This window comes from Lissotriton helveticus, chromosome 8 (assembly GCF_964261635.1).
Source record: "Lissotriton helveticus chromosome 8, aLisHel1.1, whole genome shotgun sequence".
In the NCBI taxonomy this organism is placed as follows: Eukaryota; Metazoa; Chordata; class Amphibia; order Caudata; family Salamandridae; genus Lissotriton; species Lissotriton helveticus.
Genome location: NC_136069.1, coordinates 1,508,060,659 through 1,508,083,162, shown reverse-complemented (window position 1 = coordinate 1,508,083,162; position 22,504 = coordinate 1,508,060,659).

The window sequence follows — 22,504 nt, the reverse complement described above, 5'->3', positions numbered from 1 at the left end:
TTCACTTCGACAAATAGGCAGTAATCACATTGAAGACCTGCTACCGGCCAGCTATAAGCCTTTACAATACTTCATTTTAATTGATCATTCAGATTTCTCTGAACAATACCAGTTATGTGTCAGCGTGCTAGGTGCCTGCCCTGCATCCTGAGGTGGGGCATGGTGAGAGGAAACCATCATAGCAGGTATACAACAGTGTGTTTCCTAATTTTATACTTTTTCACAATTTCCCAGAATTCGCTGTGGAAGAAATTTATATTTTTCTTCCATTTTGTAGGTTTTGGAACACTTCTCTCAATATGGAATTCAAAATCACTTCAAAATTAAACTTTCTGCTTTTCTTTATTTTATTATCACCTCTTTCTGCAAGGCAATAAGTTATTAGATGTGAATATTAAATACTATGAAAGGAATGTGGGCCTTAAATAGGACAACAATTACTAAAAAGGTCGACAACCTGATATTTTTGTTCCCATCCCTAATTGGAGAGTTTCTACAAGCATCATGTCTTCTTCTGGGATGAGGGTGGTGATTCAGATATCTCTTCATTGCTGATATGCTTTCTGCTATTTGTTAAATAATTTCCTACTGAAGTGGCCTTGTCTTTATTACCAGTCCTCTGCAGGCATATTGGAAGAAAAGGGGTTGTTGGTTGCCTGGGGTGTAAGCCCTGGTCAAGCAGCAACCACAATCCTTGTCAGGGTGAGGCACAAGCCAATCCTAAATTAACTTGTGCTAAGCCCTATGGTGGGGTTGGCATAGAGCAGTCACGCTTAACTCAGAGGCAATGTTTAAAGTATTTGTGAAACATTTAAAAAACAGTAATAAAGTGACAATACCACACTAGTTAGGATTATATAACTTTTTAAAATAAATAAAACAAGACCAAAACAACAAAAATCCAATCAAGAGAACCAGTAATATTCATGTACAAGTACAGTTGATCAGGACTTTAGGCTGGCCCTCTTGCACTGGAAAGTAGTGACCATTGGCAAGGGCAGTCTTTATCTCGCTTTTATCGACCTAAAGACTGCCTTTGACCTGGTCCCTAGAGACCGCCTATGGTCGGTCTTACAGGGGATGGGGTTTCCTCAGCCTATCCTAAATCTTCTGGTTCGCATGCATGAGGATAATGACGCCCGAATCAGATGGGGTTAACATGAACAGAAAACAGATAAAATTCCTGTTAATAGAGGCGTCCATCAGGGATGCGTCATGGCCCCCACCCTCTTTTCACTGTTCGTGAACGGGGTGGTCTCTTTCTTATTGGAAATAAATGCCGATGCCCCTGTTCTTGCGGGTGATAAAGTGCCTGCTCTACTCTTTGCGGACAACACTCTACTAATATCTAAAACTCCTGTCGGACTGCAGAAACTGTTAAATAGGTTCCATCTTTTTTGCCAGTTGAGGGGCCTAGTAATTAACACCTCTTAAATAAAGCTTCTCTACTTCAACCCTAGCAGGTCAGCCAAGTCCACCCCCACACTTGACGGGACACCATTAGAGTGTGTCAACACATTTGATTACCCAGGAATCAGAGTTTCTAACAACCTAAGTTGGTGCCCACACATTGACAAAATGGCTTTGAACCACACGTGTCTTGTGGGCATGATAGGAAGGGAACATTGTGTTTCAAAATCTAGGCCAATTGCCCCTGCTCTTGAAATCTATGCCGCCAGGGCTGTAGGTTCGGCTCTATATGGTGCAGCGCTTTGGGGCTTTGACTGTGTTGACATCATCACAAAAGCGGAGAATACATTTTTTAGAGAATTAACCTCATTGCCGCAGGGAACCCCCACCAAACCACTGCTAAGCGATTTGGGACACCACTCTATCAAGGATCTCGCCACTCTACGTCCCCTTCTATATTGGGCACGTCTTTGGTGAACACCTGAGCTACCCAAATACGCAGACGGCCTTAGAGAGGTGATGAATTTGGCGGGATCACATAAGATTAGTTGGCTAACAAACACAAAAAAGCCTCTTTTAGCATTGGGACTTACGGGGGCGTGGGAGTCAGAGACTCCGTTGACTAAAGCTGATATTAAGGGAGCATACTGGGCATGGGTCGACAGTCAGGAAACCAGAAACCTGAGATTAGGCAGACTGACCGACGAGTTCAATCAGCACAAGCAGGTGCCCCGCTTGGAACCCTATCTAGATTTTATTCTGAAACCTAGGGATAGGGCCCTTTTTATTCAGTTTAGACTAGGAACGCTCCCAGTGCGAGAATACACAAACAAATGGAAGCCCCGCTACCAAACTCTTCCGAACTGCCCACATTGTGAAGGGGCAGTTGAAAGTGACCCCCATTTCTTTTGTTTGTATGCCCAGCTTACACTAGCCCTAGAACCAAGTGGTTGAAACCTATTTGTTGTCAACTCGGAACCAGGAACCACCGTGAAGCGCTTAGAATTTTGGAAGCCAACGCTAATACAACTTTCGCTTGTGGCATGGTGTTACCTCGGGGATATGAATTGGTAGGAGGCGAGTTTTTGTTGTAGTTTGTTTTATTCTTGCCAACAAAGTATCTGTACAGGTCTTTCTTGTAGAGCCTTTGAGGGGCGATCGGCTTCTCTCCTGCCGGGTCTTCCGGAGTACTCCCTCCTCTCTTCTCAGGACGGGACTCCTCCTTCTGCTAGGCTCAGAAGGCTCCGTTATGAACGCTCTCGCCGAACACCGAGGGAGCAAACAGAAGAGAGGACAAGTAAGTATTCAGGTGTAAAAGCCTCGGTTTGCAGAGGGGGGTTGGGGTTAGTTAGGGACGTGAGGGAGGCACCCGGTGCACTTTCTAACAGAAACGGGACAGTGTAAAACAACGGGTGTTTGCCGGTGAGGGGAACCCAGACGTTTCAGGGCAACTATTTATACTACGTCAGGCATCTGCCTTTCTTCCTCCACCACCCCAGGAATCGCTCACGTACCTCGGCTAGCCATACCCCTCCTGGCGTACGGCTGGGCGGCTCGTGGGGTTGGCCTCCGGGCTTCGCAGGTCCTGCTGATCGGCTCTCCGCACCTCCAGAGGTCTCCTCGGGTCCCGCTGGGTCTTGAGACGACGGTACCGTACTCCGTCCTCGGCTCTCTGGTCTCTCTGCTTTCGCTACGCTCTCCTCGCTTATCCACCTTGCTCCGCTTCTCCACTCCTCCTCGCTGCTTCCTGCCTCTCCGCTCTCCTTCACACTGTCCGCTCCTCCGGTGTAGTAACACACCTGTGGACTGTCGACGTCATCTTTAATGAGAGAGCGAGGCTCCTCCTCCTCCATCAGACTTCCAGTCCAGTTAAAGGGCCCCCAGTCCTCTTCTTCCTCATCGTCACAACTGTAGCTCTCCAGTCCCGACCATCCGGGGGCCTGCGGGGGCTGTGGAGATAAGAGAGGGGGGTCGCACAAGATTAATTGGGGCCCCTCTTCGAGGCGTGACGGCGGACCCTGGTTACACACCATCCCCCCTGAACACTTCCGTTCAGGAAGTGGATACCTGGACAGATAGTCGGCCCCCTTATTGTCCACCCCTTTTTCGTGGCGGACGCTAAAGGCATAGGGCTGTAGCGCCAGGAACCACCGCATGACCCGCGCATTGCTGGACTTGTTGCGGGCCATCCAGAGAAGGGGTGCATGGTCTGTATAAAGCGTGAAGCGACGTCCCTCCAGGTAGTAGGACAATTTCTCCACGGCCCATTTTATGGCCAGACATTCCTTCTCAACAGTCGGATACTTGAGTTCTCTCGGAAACAACTTCCGACTAATGAACAGAATGGGGTGTGCAACACCATCCACACCCACTTGAGACAGCACGGCCCGATACCGTAGTCCGAGGCATCGGTATGGAGGGAAAAGGGCCGCGAGAAGTCAGGCGAGGTGAGTATCGGAGTCGTGGTGATTGTTCGTTTAAGGGAGGTAAATGCATCGGACATGGCCGGGCTGGGTGTCCGTAAGGCCGCCTGCTTTACTTTTGTCTGGAGAGCGTCCGTGAGGGGGGCGGCCATCTGCGCAAAGCTTGGTATAAACCGTCTATAATAGCCTATGAGGCCCAGAAACACACGTAGTTCTTTTTTTGTTGTCGGGAACGGGGTCTCTGCTATGGCCCTCACTTTCTCCACTTGCGGCTCAATGAGGCCATGTCCGAGAACATAACCCAGATACTTCACTTTTTGGAACGCGATCCTTGACTTCTTTGCATTTATTCTCAATCCGGCCTGGATTAGGGTTACCCGTTGTAAGTGTTGCAGATGAGTGTCCCAGTCCGGACTGAAGACGACAATGTCATAAAGGTAGGCTGACGTAAAGGCCGAAATGTCCTTTAGAACATTGTTCATCAACCTTTGGAACGTGGCAGGGGCGCCATGTAGTCCGAACGGGAGAACCGTGAATTTGTATCTTCCATCTTTAGTGGTGAACGCTGTTTTGTGACGGTCTTCTTCCTTTAGAGGGACCTGCCAGTATCCTTTGGTAAGGTCAATCGTGCTAATGTACTTGGCTTCTCCCAATTTCTCGATGAGTTCGTCTATTCTCGGAATGGGATAAGCATCGAATGTGGAAATTTCATTCAGCGCTCTAAAGTCCATACAAAACCGGCGTGTCCCGTCCGGTTTGGGGATCAGGACTATTGGACTTGACCATTCGCTGTGGGATGGTCGGATAACCCCTAGTCTCAGCATCTCTTCTACTTCTTGTTGGATCCCTTTCCTTCGGGCTTCCGGTATCCGATAGGGCTTGATCTTAACGCTTTTCCCGGGTACGGTATTAATGCGATGTTCGGCCAGGGAGGTTTTTCCTGGTATATCGGAGAATACCGGGGCATGGTTTTTTAGTGTCTTCATTAGCTCCTGTCTCTCTTTGTCCCTCAAATCCTCGTTGATCACGAGTTGATCGAGGGTATGTGATGGGTCGGGCTTTTTCTTTTCTGCCAGATGGATCTCTGCCGGGGGGTACCAAGCCATTTTTTTAATATGTTTATGTGGTACACCTGAGATTTCCGTGGCCGGATCTGTAGTCGGTAACTGGTGTTTCCAATCGTTTCCATGACTTTGTAGGGTCCTCCCCACTCCGCTTTAAACTTCTGAGTCGAGGAGGGCAGAAGTACCAGAGCCCAGTCGCCTATGGAGAGTCTTCGCCATTTTTTCCTTTATCGTATATTGTCTCTACTGTTTCGCCTGGCTCTTCTCCAGGTTAGCGAACGCCAAGTCTCTTAATTTGCCCAGTTTGGACCGAAGGTTTCTGGCATACTCCAGGGTCTTGGCTACCTCCTCCGGGGTCTCCTTCTCCCAGGCCTCTTTCGTCATGTCCAAGAGGGACCGAGGCTGGCGACCGTATAACAGCTCAAATGAGGAAAAACCCATGCTACTTTGTTTTTGTCCTCTGATGACATATAGGGCGAGGGGGAGAACCTGGTCCCACTCCGCACTGTTTACCTCCAACATCTTACGCAGGGTGGACTTCAGGGTGCGGTTATACCGCTCTACTAGTCCATCCGTTTGGGGGTGGTATACAGCGGTGCGGATTTGGTGGACGTGTAAGAGGGTGCATACTTCCTTCATGAGGCGAGACACAAAGGGGGTCCCTTGGTCTGTTAAGATTTCCTTTGGGAAACCCACTTGTGAGAAGCAGCTCCAGCATTTTGTCTGCTACTTTCTTTGTTGTTGCCGATGTGAGGGGGAAGGCTTCGGGAAATCTGGTGGAGTAGTCGACTATCACCAACACATATTGGTGTCCTTTTCTGGTCTTGGGGAGAGGTCCTATAAGGTCCATCCCTACTCGTTCAAAGGGGACTCCTATGATCGGAAGGGGCTGTAATGGAACTGCGGGTGGTCTGGTCATATTCCGTCTTTGACAAATGTCACATTCCTGGCAATATACCATGGCATCCTTATATATCCCTGGCCAGTAGAAACATTTCAGCAGATTTTGTGTCGTTTTCTCGGCTCCTGTATGACCTGCGACTAAGTGGGAGTGGGAATAGAAAAGCACTTGCTCACGAAATGACACGGGTACCAGCAACTGTTCGGGGTCGTTTTCTTTCCCCTGCCTGTATAACAAATCATTTTTAATGAACAGGCGAGGATACTTGATGGGAACATTATCCTGATTTTGATGCGCGCTCTCCCATGCATTGAACAAGGTCTCATCATTGGCCTGGGCGAACTGAAAACTCCTGTCCAGTATCCACGGTTCTGGGGAGACCAGGGCTGGCAAGGGCTTCTGTATCCCGTTAGGGGGTCTTGTCTGTCTCTCAGGCTCAATGCTCTGCTTAAACATCTCCAGAAAAGCCGGGTTATCCGTTCCTATTATGAGGTCCTCCGGTAGGGAGGACAACACTCCCACTTTGACTCGGGAAGGGACGCCCTTATTGGGAACCAACGGGAGTAAGGCCACGGGATAGGGTTTCACGTCCCCATGGACACACCTGATGTACACTTTTTCTTTGGGCAGAACCTGGTGTGGACGCACGTGGTGGGCCTGTACTACGGATTGGCGACATCCGGAATCGAGAAGGGCTTTTACTGGGTTACCATTTACAACCATACTCACTCGGTATGCGTGCCCCATCTCGGCCGAATATAACACTGTCCGGGGTAAGTACCCGACCTCCATGGGCTCCTCTTCCTGTTTCCGACGGGGGCAATGATGTGCAATGTGACCCCAGGTACCACACTCGAAACATTGCGGCCCACTGTGTGGCAGGGGTTCCGGTCTCCAAGGCCTATTTTTCAGTGGCTCATGTATCTTCACGGGTCTCTTCTCAGCCTTGAATGGGTTTTTCTGTCTCTCGGACTCCCCCGCCACAGGCGGTCTCTGCTGCACCCTTGAAAAGGTATTCGCCATCTCGACTGCTTGGCTAGTGGTTAGGTCGTGGTGTTGCTTTAGCCACCGTTGGGTAGAGAAGGGTAGGGCCTCTAGAAACTGCTCAAGATAAATACGGTCCATTATCTCCTCTTTCGTGCTCTCGTTGGGTTTGAGCCATTTATCCGCTGCCATCTTTAGATGGACGAACAATGTTTTAGGCGTCTCCCCCGGTACGCCTCTTTCCCTCCTGAACCGAAGCCTGTATGCCTCTTTGTCCAGCCCTAGATGGTCCAATATAATCTTTTTAATGTCAGTATAGGAGGTGTCTCCGCGGGGGTTCGCCACCTGGTAGGCCGCCTGAGCTTCCCCAACCAACAATGGGGCCAGAAAGAACGGCCGTTTCGCCCCTGGCCAGCCACATGCTCGAGCTGCCCTCTCAAATTTGAGAAGAAAGGCGTCCGGGTCCTCACCGGGTTGGTATTTCTGCAGCGAAATCCCGCCTATGGTATGGGGTGTTCCGCCTACTGCCACTGAGCTGGTGGATATTGGTGGATCTAGGGCACGGGCTACAACTGCCGCTTTGATGATCTCCCTGTCGGCTTCAGCAGCACGCAGCTGCTGCTCAGCAATCCTTTCCAGTCGTTCCTGTCCGTGTACAAGGGCCTGTACAACTTCATCCATCTTTGGTTGACAGACGGAGGTTATGCCCGCATTCTCCACCACTGTTACCTCGGGGATATGAATTGGTAGGAGGCGAGTTTTTGTTGTAGTTTGTTTTATTCTTGCCAACAAAGTATCTGTACAGGTCTTTCTTGTAGAGCCTTTGCGGGGCGATCGGCTTCTCTCCTGCCGGGTCTTCCGGAGTACTCCCTCCTCTCTTCTCCGGACGGGACTCCTCCTTCTGCTAGGCTCCGAAGGCTCCGTTATGAACGCTCTCGCCGAACACCGAGGGAGCAAACAGAAGAGAGGACAAGTAAGTATTCAGGTGTAAAAGCCTCGGTTTGCAGAGGGGGGTTGGGGTTAGTGAGGGACGTGAGGGAGGCATCCGGTGCACTTTCTAACAGAAACGGGACAGTGTAAAACAACGGGTGTTTGCCGGTGAGGGGAACCCAGACGTTTCAGGGCAACTATTTATACTACGTCAGGCGTCTGCCTTTCTTCCTCCACCACCCCAGGAATCGCTCACGTACCTCGGCTAGCCGTACCCCTCCTGGCGTACGGCTGGGCGGCTCGTGGGGTTGGCCTCCGGGCTTCGCAGGTCCTGCTGATCGGCTCTCCGCACCTCCAGAGGTCTCCTCGGGTGCCGCTGGGTCTTGAGACAATGGTACCGTACTCCGTCCTCGGCTCTCTGGTCTCTCTGCTTTCGCTACGCTCTCCTCGCTTATCCACCTTGCTCCGCTTCTCCACTCCTCTTCGCTGCTTCCCGCCTCTCCGCTCTCCTTCACACTGTCCGCTCCTCCGGTGTAGTAACACACCTGTGGACTGTCTACGTCACCTTTAATGAGAGAGCGAGGCTCCTCCTCCTCCATCAGACTTCCAGTCCAGTTAAAGGGCCCCCAGTCCTCTTCTTCCTCGTCGTCACAACTGTAGCTCTCCAGTCCCGACCATCCGGGGGGCTGCGGGGGCTGTGGAGATAAGATGGGGGTCGCACAAGATTAATTGGGGCCCCTCTTCGAGGCGTGACGGCGGACCCTGGTTACACATGGCTAAATTTTTAAGCTGGGCTTGGGCGTTCAGATCAAAAGCGTTAGGCTCTGATTGAAGATTTTTTTTTTTTTTAAACCTGATTTGCATCATAGCTGAGATAGTTTAATTCATTTTTTAACTCCCCCTTGAGGGTTTCTTAGCTTTTTATTTTGTACTAAAATGTTATTTATTGATCAAATGTTTTTGATGAAAGAATCCCCTAGGTTGTGGTATGCAGTTAACTAATTGTTTAGAATATTGAATAGCCATTATATTGCCCTGCATAGCAAACCGCACTCTTCGAGAGTTGTTTTTTAAAGCTTTTTTCGAATATAACTTTTTATGTGTATCCTTCTTAAAATGTGTTTTTATATAATTTGTAAAATACTTTAAAGATATTTTTCTATATTGAAATAAAGCTTTGATGATGATATTCATGTGTAAAAATTTTAGTGAAAATAGCATCAAAAAGCACAAAGAGACAACTGTGGAAACCTGGTTGTGCTGGACCAGAACAAAGTCACAAGTTCAGGTTGACTGTTATGGAGCGTGGCCCAGCTCCTCCCTCCCATCCTTCCAGTGAAGGCTCATCTAGTCATGCCTAATCTCCCCATTGTGTGTGGTTGTCTAGGAGGAATACACAAAGCCCAACTGTCACATACACCCACTCATGGTGGCACCAAATGGCAAATGCAAGAAAATACCAACTTTGTCAAAGTTTATACATAACCAGAATCCAGCTGCATTTATTCAACCATAATTTTTTTTAAATCAAGGTCAAGTGAGTTACTTATCTTGGCCGGAGTTTTTATTCACATTTCTTTCATTCCAATTTCGACACATGTTATAAACATTAGACATATAATAAAAGGATCACTTTTGAAGATTTATCATGCACAACAATATTCAGTGCTAAACCATGAATATGAAAAGTATAATAAACTGTGAATGTTACATAAAAAAGAAAACATAAATATAATGGTGCCTATTTATTTTATTTATTTATTCTGAGTTTTATATAGCGCGAACATGACCCAAGGGTTTCAGAGCACTTTACGGTTACACGTTCAAAATCATTTAGAGTACAACAGAAATATCAGTAGTATTAAAACATAAATTCTGATGCGTACCTTTCGTATCTGGTTACAACAATAATAAGAGAAGGACGCATAATTGTAGTAATGTACGTAGTGATCTGGAGAGTTTACCCTTACATACGTTATTGTCCTGTTAATGGCGAACTCCTATATCAGATCTGATTGGTACCACCTCTTTGATCGATGGTGAGGAATGTTATGGTGTCTCTGTGACCTCTCATGGATAGGATGCATCCATACCTAGGAGGACTAGGAAGCACCTCGCAATCAAGATGCAGATGATGATCAGTTGTTCTTTAGGGTAGGAATTTGCTCATAAGGAAGATATTTGCTTCCCTCTTGAAGGTTGACGTGTTTGGAATACTTCTAATGTTTGAAGGGAGTGAGTTACAGATTCTGGGTGCAGCTCCGGAGAATGCTCTGCCATACGTTTTCTTCTTCTGAAAGATAGGGGTTTTAGCATCAGGTCTCTGGCACTCCAGGATGGTCTGCCTCCACCTGATAACACAATTTTCTGTGCTAAGTACATTGGTGTTTTGTAGTGGAGCGCTTTGTGGGTAAAACATGCTAGTTTAAGCTGAATTCTGGGTTCATATGGTAGCCAGTTTAACGCCTTCAAGTGCGGGGAAATGTGCTTGTATTTTCTTGAACCTGTAATGAGTCTTGCGGCCGCATTGAGTCAGGCTTTTAGTGGTGCAGTGGAGATCCTAGGTAGTCCTGCTAATGTTGTACAGCCAAATCCAATCCTTGATATGACTAAGGACTGAACTGCCAATGTGAGGTCTGCCGTAGTAATGAGTTGTTTCAATTTTCTAAGGTAGTTCAGGTGAAAATGGGCACTTTTTGCCATTAATTTGATGTGGGCTTTCATGTCTAGGTTCTTATTGAGTTTGATTCCTAGTGATTTGGTCAAGTCAACTAGGACAGGGGTGCAATTTAGTGCCGTGATTAGTTAGTTCCACTACTTCACATCTGAGATTTTTTTTGGGGGGAAATTAATAGGGATTCCGTTTTTGCTTGCATTTCCAATCAACAATTTCAACATAAACCTTATTAGTGCTCCTAAAACTAGTCAACTAAACTTGACAAAAAAACAAAGGTTGCAATCACTTTTACTCTCTGTACTATGAACCTCTTGCTAATAATGTCTCTTGAGGGTTTCAAAATGATTTGGTTGTAGTGGGATTTCAGTTCATTATAAATGCTCACTAAACAGATGGTAATCTTGTAAGGCACTCCCAAAGGGTTTGTGTCGACTTGTATTGAACTTAATATTATTTTGGGGTTCTCCTCAGGACCCTTACCTGCTGTGTTCTTGTGTCTCCTGTAACTGAACACTCTTATGGGCTTTTCCAATCGTTCGTTGATCAAACTGCTGTTTTTAGTCCAACTTCATTCTGCATTGCTTTTCCTATTTGTTTGGGGGTCCCTTGACAGCAGTCCTTGCTCCTTTCTCGGACCAAGAACTCCCAAACAAAATGAAAAAGAAGGAAAAAAAGAAAATTTCACATACCTGTCAGTTGCCACCTCTCCTCCATCCTCTTTGGTCAACGAAGGAAGCGCACAGGCTCCCAGACTCCCCTAAGCCAATCACAACGGTGCTGTCATCAGCTTTAAAGCAGCATCGGGATTGGTCTGCGTGGCCTGGTTTGGTTCTCAGACAGGTAGTGGGAGCCTGTGCATGTTCTCCACCCAGGCTGTGCCATACAGCCAGGTGAAGAACATGCTAAGTGCGCATGTCTCATTGGCCGGCCCAAGACAGCCGGCCAAACCATCATGCACACCTAGAAAGTTCCCTCCACTCCTCCCACTGCTCTGTGTGTGCAGACCAGCCTTGCCCAACCCTGCACCTACAGAGCCAGTACTGAAAAATAACATTAATAATAACATGGTGTTATTATTATTTTATTATTCCTGTGGGGCGACACTGCTCCACCTTAGCGGAGGAGCCACTGCTGCTTCTACCATTAACTATTTTAATTAAGAAATGTATACTTCATTACACCAATGGCAAACATTGGCTTTAGGACTAGTGTTCACGATTGTTTGCCTTTGATTCTGTGTGCTTGAAGTTTTTCTCATGTTACCATGGACACAATCGCTAATTTTCAAAGCTGCTTTCATAAGGTCCTACTTGAGCATGTCAGGATTGCGGTTGAACGAGCATTCTTTATGGCCTATTTATTTTTAGAAGTGTATCTTTCGAAAATACATGGGTTTGCCATAATGCAAGCTTCTGCTCCAGTGAGTTTGGCGCCTAAGTTAGATTAGTGATTATTTAATCATCAAATGTTCATCAGTAATTATTCGATAACCTTTCCCAATGTTCAACTCAAAAAACAGGTGTGATGAAAGGTAAAAAAAACTCTTAAAAATGAAAAAGATATGGAAATGCAATTTAAAATGTGAACCTTTTGCAATTGATATTGTGCCCAGCATTAATCATGCTCTGCTTCTTCCTTGCAGATTTTGGCAAGAAAATATATAGAGGGAAAGGACAGCTGTTTTTCTAAAGAGAGAAACTAAGGCACTCATTACAATGGCATAACGATCACCACCGCCGGCCTGGCGGTGGCGATTGTTCTGCCGTCATCATGAGATTTACCCCCACCACATTATGATGGCAGTGGGAATTGCAGCGAATGGAAAGGCCGTCCGCCGCTTTTACCGATGGTGGCAATCGTCAAGATTGCCTGCTGGGCGGAGCAGGGGTACTACAATGGTGGCGGTGCCTTGCAGTCACCGTCCGCCATATTAGGATGTTGAGTTTGAAAGGCCTTTCCATGGCGGCAACACCGCCATGGAAGGTCTGGCGGGGATTGGGTCCCGGGGCCCGCCCGTTGCGGGCCCCCCTTGTGTCTGGGGGAAACAAGTGGCAGGAACCGTGTGGTGCCTGCCATTTGGTGCAGTGAAATGCTGGCATGCGATTTTAACATCCCTGCGGGTGCTGCTGTCAGCAGCACTCGGCGCAATGTTAAATTGCAGAATGCGACCGCCATGGTGGTGGTCGCATCCTAATTCGTGGTGCGGGACCACCGCATGTCTGGCAGCCGGTCCCAACACCGCTGGGATGGTGGGCAGACTCAGGTCCGCCAGCCATCCTAATGAGCCCCTAAGTGAGCATCTGTCAAAGTTTTCTGATATCAGTCTCCTATAACAAAACATGTGTGAGTTACATACTTCTGACTCTTTTCCACTGTGATTGACTGTTCAGTTGTGCATCATGAATGCATACTCTACACTTGTCTCATTTATGCATAACTATTGTCATGTCCATCTCCAGGCCAATATGCATGGGCATCTTGGACGCCACCTCCTGGAGAGGGAGGGAGTACCTGATCTGCTATACCTACCTGGCCTCAGTGAGATCTGCACTGTTTAAATGTTTTTCCTTCTAAAGTGTTCAGTAAGACTTTGTCAAGTCCTGGCTTTTTAGTCAATGACAGTTTGCGTGAGTGGAATTTTAAGCCCTTGCTTATTTATAATGTTAGAAATTAAACTAAAAGTGTGGTCGCCCCAGCATGCAGGGTGGGCTAGAGGTGATTTCAGCAGGTGGAATCTGTTGTCCCATTTTCTCCACTTATGAATTACCTTGATTTTTTTCTTCACTTTAAACGTCTGATAATCATGCTTCCCCATCCATACATATGTTTGCACCTGTCTTTCTCTATTTATTTTTTTGCCCAGAATGCCTAGTGTGGGGTGCGGTAAACTGGCATTCAGGAAATAGACCTGCTGGCAAGTACAGGTTCACTTCTTTGATAACTCTGACCTCTGGTCTGCCCTGGCCAATCCTCCCATCAGTTATGTGCTGGCCGTCCCATACCCATCCCAATCCTTCACCAGGAAAATTTCAATTCCCTGCCTGTGCCTATCGCAATGGCTACAACTGCACTATGGTTTTAAAAAGAAATGTGACACCTATCTACAAACAGTGCTTAATTTGGAAAAAAAAAAAAGTGCCAGGGCTGTTGTCAGAAGGCCACTGCAGCTTGCGCCACACATTGCCCTTGCCAGCGCTGCAAATTATATTAGCAACACAACTAAAAAACATCACACTCTTGTAATTGTGACAATTCTTACTATTTCAGTAACCCAAAGATATAAGAACGTATTCGGTGGCAGGTCATATTCACCTTGTGGCAGACTATCACAGGCGCTGGTGTTGACAATTATGTGTCGGTCCCGAGCACCGAAAACCACTGGCTCAAATTAAGCACTGCCTTCAAAGTTCTATAGTTTCAAAGCTAGGAATGCTTTCAGATACAGCACACAACATGGCTCTACTTGTCAAGAATGCAAAAACAAAAAGGCATTCACAAGGTGTGATTCCAGTAACAAAACTGCTCAGTAGTATTATTTCTACATCCTTTGAAAGCAGTTTTTTACACTTAACCTATGCAATGGTACTCACTAAGGGTCTGATTCATAAACTGCATTTAGGAGCACTACAGTAGCACTATTTATTTTCCACAATATCGTATTCACTACTTATGGGTGGATATCTCCACATGTAATTCTAAGCCTTTCTGAAAGAAATCTTCTGCACACATGGGTAAAGTTTTTTTTGTAAATATGGGTGGGACCATAGGGAAGGGTGGGACTATGGGGAATTATTACTACCGAAGAGGTAGGGTTAAGGCAAAATTAAGGATGGGTTTTGAGGAGGACATAGTAACACAAGCACATGCCCACTAAAGAGTGAAACCAGAGCAATTCATAAAATATGCTTCTACATTTACTACAGCCCAAAAGTGTCAAAACAGGTGTTTAAGCAAAGCCTGATAGGGATATTCACAAGCACTTATCTCTGATTTATCTCCACCTTAAAGCATCAAAAGTGGAGATAGATTTAACACCCCATTCACAAGCTGGTGCAAACTGCAGACTTCGCCAGTATTCCCGCAAATAACTGCCCTAAAATGTATCCCCAGGGTGGACACCACCAACTAACCCTAATGAGATGCAGAGTAGACGTTCCCGTGCAAAAACACACGAAAAAACCACAACACCACTTTCACAACAAACTGCCAGATCTGCGAAGCACAACAAAAACAGGCGATAAGCCGCGGTAGTTTCAGGGATTTTTGTGTTTTTATCTCCGTCACGGTTGTTGTATCGCGGACATTGGCTGCGTTATCGGCAGGCTATGACATGGTACGCCGTGTTGTGAATTCCATGTTGACACAGGGTTATTTTGCCACAATAGGCTGCGATGTGTAAAGTTGCATTAGCATTTTTTGGTGATGTTTAGGACACGTTCTTGTGAATATCCCCCTTAGAGTAATAAATAAACACGTGAAAAAATATGAAGGCAACCTGTGCTGACCAGGTCAAGGTGGGTGCTAGCATGCTGCTGTAACCGACAGATATGCATATATATATATGACAATCAAATAGAATTGTTTATTAATTCTATTTTTTAATATATTGAATAATAAAATTAATTTAAGTAACAGTTTAATACAGTTCTTAAAACATAAAATGAAAAATCAATTTAGACAAGGTTTATCAAAGTAAATAAAAAATGTGAGTGAGAGTGGGTGGTTTTGTTTTCAAATAATCATCTAATAACTAAGTGCTATAAATGACATTTACACATTTAAAATTTTTCAAAATGTAAAAGATATTTAGTTTGAGCAGGTAAGGTGTTCAAACTATATATTATATTAATTCTATGTCAAAAATATTGTTTTAAATTCATTTATATTTTACAATTAATAATTGTATTTTTATTATTTAAGTCAGAAGCTTTAATAATGTTTCCATATATTGTTCTTATTTTTCCAATAGGAAGCTCTACATACTTTTGGCAGGGAAACTGATCTATGTGGAAGGTAACAAAATAGGAGGTGTAACACGTGCTAAGATAAGGGGAATGTATCTCATTGATGGTGGCAAAATATCTTGAGATGACTCTAACTCCTGTCCACATTTCTAATTAAGCATAAGGCATTTTGTAAATGTTTATTCCATGTATACCAATATAATACATGTAAACCTGCAATCCCAGTATAAACACCTGGCTCAAATTTCCATATTACAGCCTAGTTATGATGGCTCTTGTCACCTGTAATAAGAAATCAGTTAGTTGCTCCCATGTAATAATTTTTTACAGTAGCTGAGAAGTCAAAGTGCCTGCTGCCAGAGCCAGCAATCAAGGTGAAAAACCTACCAACGAGAATCATTTCACCTGCATTTGAAACTCTGTTCTTTGGTCTGGTTTATTTTTCTAAAATGAACAGTGATCAGTACTAAGGAGAGCTTCTGGCAAATGTGTTTATATTTTTGCACACTATAGTCCATTACAAAAAAGAAAGAATCCTACTGCATGCTCTCACAAATTCTGAGCTCAAGCCTTTTTAATCTAATATACATTAAATGGATTCTAATATGTTTTCACAATAAATTCCAATTTTTTTGGTGTGTTTAACTGTGTACACATTCCATTTGTATACTTCATGTCTGACACCATACTATCTCTTTTATATGACGGAGCAAAACACCCAAAATGAAAGTAGTTTGTGGGATGGGTAATGGTAAGATCGTTTATTATAAAGAATATAGTAGTCTCTGGCATAATTTAAAAGGATATCACGTCACCTCAGCATTCCATAACTTTACAAAGGAACTCCTCTGTGACTTGCAAGGTCCTTACAATGTATGGCGTAGGCTACTTTATCCCATACATTAATAAAATGATACAGGATTTAATTAGATCAAACGTTTGTTATGGCAGTTGTAACTATCATGATAGGGCTATTGATAAGCTGTACAGTGCGATTTCGTAGCTTAGTTGATTTCATTGCAATGGTTTCATATGCAGTTTTTAATTTGTAAAAAAAAAAATGAGTGCAGGGGATTAATATTTTTCTTAGGAGCTGCTCATCCATGGTGCAGTCCCAAGTCAGGCAGGAATATCATCCTGGAGTCATTCAGAAGTCATCCGATGACTTCAGCCAGGCTATACCTGCAATTATCTGGGGAAGTCATCCGAAGCCATCCTGAAGTATGCCTATAGGGTGGAATATTGAAATGAGATGACTCTCTAGAGTCATCAGAGAAACTACTCCAGGATTAGCTCCTGATTACTTCAGTGGACAGCATGTGATGATCTTGCACTACTGCAGGATGGTCCCATGATGATTCAGGATTAAGCTGGATTGCTCCAGGATTAGTTCCTGATTACTTCAGTGGAAAACATGTGATGATCATGTACTACTACAGAATGATCCCACAATGATTTCAGGATTTGGCTAGATTACTCCCGGATGAGCATTTTAGAATGGGGCTTTATTATTAAAGGATGATCTTGTGATGACTTCAGAATGAGGCTGCATTACTCAAGGATGATCCAAGGATAACTTTAGAATGAAACGGGCATGGTATTAGTTGATGATTTCATGAGGTGGATGTATTACCCTAGGATATGTTCTGGCTGTATTACTGCACAGCGGTTTCCATATGAAGATGTATTACCGTAGGATGATCTTGAGTAGTAATACTTGTTTGACATACAAAGGTTGTTAAGAAATATACAGTTTTAATAGTTTGCTGGCAAAGGAAATTATTACAACAAAAAACAAGCATTGGCAAAGCCAGTAGGTCTTGCCTTTTTGATCAAGTGGCTTGCCAATGTCTTCTGTGGTTGGCCTGCAGTATTGGTTAAAATAAACAAGCAGTGACAAAGCCAAAAGGTCTGGCCTTTGCAGAAGCTATTGGCTTTGCCAATATGTTTTACCCATATTGTACACCAGCATGTCTGTTGTTCAGCATGGCTAAAGGTTAGTGGGATAAAGGAGAGTGGCGTGTCGAAAAGGGTAATGTGATGAAGTGGCATAGACTATAGCTGCAGACTTTTATGGAGTGGTGTAGAACGGAGTGGTATTGAGTGTGTTGCATAGAGTGGTGTAGAGTAGAGTAGATTGCTGTGTAGTGGCATAAAGTGGAGTAGTGTAGGTGAGTGGATTGGCAGAGTGGAGTATAGTGTAGAGTTGAGCGTCAGCGTGGAGTGCTATAGAGTGGAGTGTTGTGGAGTAGAGTAGAGTAGTGTGTCATATAATAGAGTGGAGTAAAGTGGCATAGAAGGAGCTTTGTAGTATTGTAGAGTATGGTGGCATGCCTTGGAGTAGAGTGTTGTGGAGTGGCATAAACTGGAGTAGAGTTTAATTGAGTAGAGCATGACAGAGTGGAGTATCATAGCATATAGTTAGTAGCATGAAGTAGCCTAGAATGAAGTGGTATAAAGTTCAGTGATATAGCGTAGACTGATGTGGAGTACACTGGGTTTGAGTAAAGTGGTGTAGAGTGCATTGGCACAGGGTAGAGAGATGTAGCGTGCAGAGTAGATTGCAGTGGCGTAAAGTAGACTGTTTCAGAGTAGAGTGGTGCAGGGTAGATTACAGAGTTGTAGAGCAGGTTAGAGTGCAGTGGCATAGAGTGCAGTGGTGCCGAATAGATTAGAGTGGTATGGAGGGATGCAGAGTATAGTGGTGCGGAGTGCAGCATAGTTGAGCAGTGCAGAGTAAAGTGCAGTGACAAGTGCAGTGGTGCAGAGTGCAGTGACAAAGCGCAGGGGAGTAGAGTGGTGTAGCGTGCGGTGACTGAGTGCAGTCATGCAGAGTAGTGTGGCATGGAGTTCAGGGGAGTAGAGTGCAGTCTTGCAGAGCGTCAGAGTACAGTGGAGTGCAGCAGCACAGAGCAGAATAGTGGTGCAGAAAAGGCTGGTGTAGCTTAGAGTGCAGTGGCGTAGAGTTCAGTGGCAGAAAGTGCAGAGTAGACTAGTAGAGTGGCATAGAATACATTGGCATAATGTGCAGTGGCCTCATGTTGTGAATAGAGGGGCATTGAGAGCAGTGGTAGCAGAGTGGTGGTGTCAGAGTGGAAGCGTAGAGTGCTGTTGTCGAATAGAGTGGCGAAGCGTAGAGTGATGTGGAGTGGCATAGAGTTGTAGAGCAAATTCAGTCTACCATCCTTCTGAGATTGGAAATTTGAGAAAGATGAAAGAGTGTAATAGTAACAACTGCAAGATATCACACTTAAAAGAAGGAAGTATAGTACATATAATGTATACTTGAGTGATAGACATTAAGGGGTCGATTCCGACCTGTTAAAAAGCGCTCCGAATTGCGGTTCGGAGCATTTTTCCCCGTACGAATCGTACCCGTAGGCGTCCCCGTACGAATCTGCAAGTACGATCACAATCTAAAGCGTCACTCCGTACGACTCGTAAAAAATGCCGTCCGAATCGAAAGTCCATACGAATTGCAGTCGGATGACGTTCCACTCTACGTCCGGACGTAAAAAGACCGCGTCTCCTGAACCAGGAATGACGAGCCGTATAGAACATACTCCGTACGGCTCTATTTCTACGAGAGCTCAAAACTACCGTAAAACCACACTCTGGCACGAACCGCACGCCGGTACGCGACAAGCAGGACATGAACGCCATTGTCCGTCTCATCCCTATCCTGTACGGCCACCACCTCGTACTTAGAAACCGACGACGGCGCAGAAGGTGAGTACAACAAACTTCAACATACCAGTACGTGTTGCCACACGCGCACATCTCCATTGCACGACTGTCATGTCTGGGTACGTTGCACCACACACTCCCGCACTTCAACAGTGGAATACGGAGACATATCGCACCTACGTCATTGACCTCGGGGTACGGTACGTCACCGCACAACACCAGTGGAATACGGAGACGTACCGCACCTACGTCATCGACCTCGGGGTATGGTACGTCACCGCACAACACCAGTGGAATACGTGCCGCATGTACGTCATCGACCTCGGGGTACGGTACGTCACCGCACAACACCAGTGAAATACGGAGACGTACCGCACCTACGTCATCGACCTCGGGGTACGGTACGTCACCGCACAACACCAGTGGAATACGGAGACGTACCGCACCTACGTGATCGACCTCGGGGTAAGGTACGTCACCGCACAACACCAGTGGAATACGTACCGCACCTACGTCATCGACCTCGGGATACGGTACGTCACCGCACAACACCAGTGGAATATAGGAGACGTACCGCACCTATGTCATCGACCTCGGGGTACGGTACGTCACCGCACAACACCAGTGGAATACGGAGACGTATCGCACCTACGTCATCGACCTCGGGGTACGGTACGTCACCGCACAACACCAGTGGAATACGTGCCGCATGTACGTCATCGACCACGGGGTACGGTACGTCACCGCACAACACCAGTGGAATATGGAGACGTACCGCACCTACGTCATCAACCTCGGGGTACGGTACGTCACCGCACAACACCAGTGGAATGCGTGCCGCATGTACGTCATCGACCACGGGGTACGGTACGTCACCGCACAACACCAGTGGAATACGGAGACGTACCGCACCTAGTCATCGACCTCGGGGTACGGTATGTCACCGCACAACACCAGTGGAATACGTGCCGCATGTACGTCATCGAAGTACGTCACCGCTCTTCACCAGTGTAATAGACGTGTGGGACATAAGTCTGCTAAGTAATTGTAAGTGTAAGTATCAGAGTGTGTGTGTATAACACCCCTCCCCCCACTGCCCACCAGTGCCCAGCATCAGAGTGGGTGGCTGAGACCCCCCCACTGCCCACCAGTGCCCAGCATCAGAGTGGGTGGCTGAGACCCCCACCCACTGCCCACCAGTGCCCAGCATCAGAGTGTGTGGCTGAGACCCCCCCACTGCCCACCAGTGCCCAGCATCAGAGTGTGTGTATGGCTAACACCCCCCCACTGCCCACCAGTGCCCAGCATCAGAGTGTGTGTATGGCTAACACCCCCCCCCCACTGCCCACCAGTGCCCAGCATCAGAGTGTGTGTATGGCTAACACCCCCCCACTGCCCACCAGTGCCCAGCATCAGAGTGTGTGTATGGCTAACACCCCCCCCCCACTGCCCACCAGTGCCCAGCATCAGAGTGTGTGTATGGCTAACACCCTCCCCACTGCCCACCAGTGCCCAGCATCAGAGTGTGTGTATGGCTAGCACCCCCCACTGCCCACCAGTGCCCAGCATCAGAGTGTGTGTATGGCTAACACCCCCCCCACTGCCCACCAGTGCCCAGCATCAGAGTGGGTGGCTGAGACCCCCCCACTGCCCACCAGTGCCCAGCATCAGAGTGAGTGGCTGAGACCCCCCACTGCCCAGCATCAGAGTGTGTGTATGGCTAACACCCCCCCCACTGCCCACCAGTGCCCAGCATCAGAGTGTGTGTATGGCTAACCCCCCCCCCCACTGCCCACCAGTGCCCAGCATCAGAGTGTGTGTATGGCTAACACCCCCCCCCCCCACTGCCCACCAGTGCCCAGCATCAGAGTGCATGTATGGCTAACACCCCCCCCCCCACTGCCCACCAGTGCCCAGCATCAGAGTGTGTGTATGGCTAACACCCCCCCCACACTGCCCACCAGTGCCCAGCATCAGAGTGTGTGTATGGCTAACACCCCCCCCCCACTGCCCACCAGTGCCCAGCATCAGAGTGTGTGGCTGAGACCCCGCCCACTGCCCACCAATGCCCAGCATCAGAGTGTGTGTATGACTAACACCCCCCCCCCACTGCCCACCAGTGCCCAGCATCAGAGTGTGTGTATGGCTAGCACCCCCCCCACTGCCCACCAGTGCCCAGCATCAGAGTGGGTGGCTGAGACCCCCCCCCCCACTGCCCACCAGTGCCTAGCATCAGAGTGGGTGGCTGAAACCCCCCCACTGCCCAACAGTGGCCGACCTTTACATCAAAAACCTACCATTGCTAACCACATTACCATCAGGAGAGTGACACATGTCATCATACCTATATTCTAACATCACACCAGCTCCCAGGCACACAGCAGTCACACAAGCAAAAGTTCAGAAAAGGAAAAAAATAGCTTTATTCAGCTGGTTCTAAATAGAAAAGCAAATAAGAGTCCTCGCTCATTAAAGGCCAATGGCCAGTCCAAAGATGTCTCTGCAACAGTCTGTGCCTCCATGGGTGTGCTCACACCAAACCTTGCCTGCACCTGGTGTTTAATCCGCTGTGGCAACTATGGGGGCACCATCTGTAGAATCCTCCGGCACCACATGGACAGGAGAGGGAAGAACAGGTGGAGTGGGTGCAGGTGTAGTGGATTCATCCACACTGGCTGGGGCATTGCCGAAAGTAGCTTCAAAAACCTGGCTGCACACCTCAGCCAGTGCGGAAAAACTACCACCTGAACCCGGGGACACATTGGGGGTGGAGGTACAGGGCTGTGAGTCCCTTCTACTGGGTGTGTGGATGCGTGTGTGAGGCGTCTCCCCTCTCCCTGTGGGTGTGCCTACTTCCCCTTGAGAATGGGTGCGTGGAGCTTTGAGCTTCTTATGCTGTGTGTGTGCGCTGGGTGTGTCTGACCTGTGGCATGTGCGTGTATGATGTGTAGGTATGTGAGAGGCAGAGGTGGATGGGTCTGAAGGATGGGGGGGACAGATGCTGCTGGGTGTACAGAGCTGCCGTCAGTGATGACTCCATGGCAGCCACACTCCAACGTAGATCAGACATGGCTGATGACATGCTCTCCATGAACTACACCACCTGTGTAAGCAGTTGTGTATGTCCATGGAGGACAGTCAGCATGGATGTCTGACCTACTGCAATCTGCCGGAGTAGGTCCACAGTCTCAGCACTGAGGGCAGCAGGGGACACAGGGGCAGGGTCTGCGGTGCCGGGAACAAAGGAGGCGCGGGGTCTAGCACGGACCCTAGGGACACTAAAGACTGGGAGGGTGGAGATGGTACTGGAGGAGGGGAGGGCAGCCGAAGAAGAAGATGTGACCATTGGTGCATATTCCCCCTCCTCCTGAGAGTCTGACGCGGAGTTGTCGGCATGGTAAGATGTGTCAGTCACATGTCGTCCGGTCTGCAGACTCTCCTCACCCTCCGTGCCACTGCCTCCT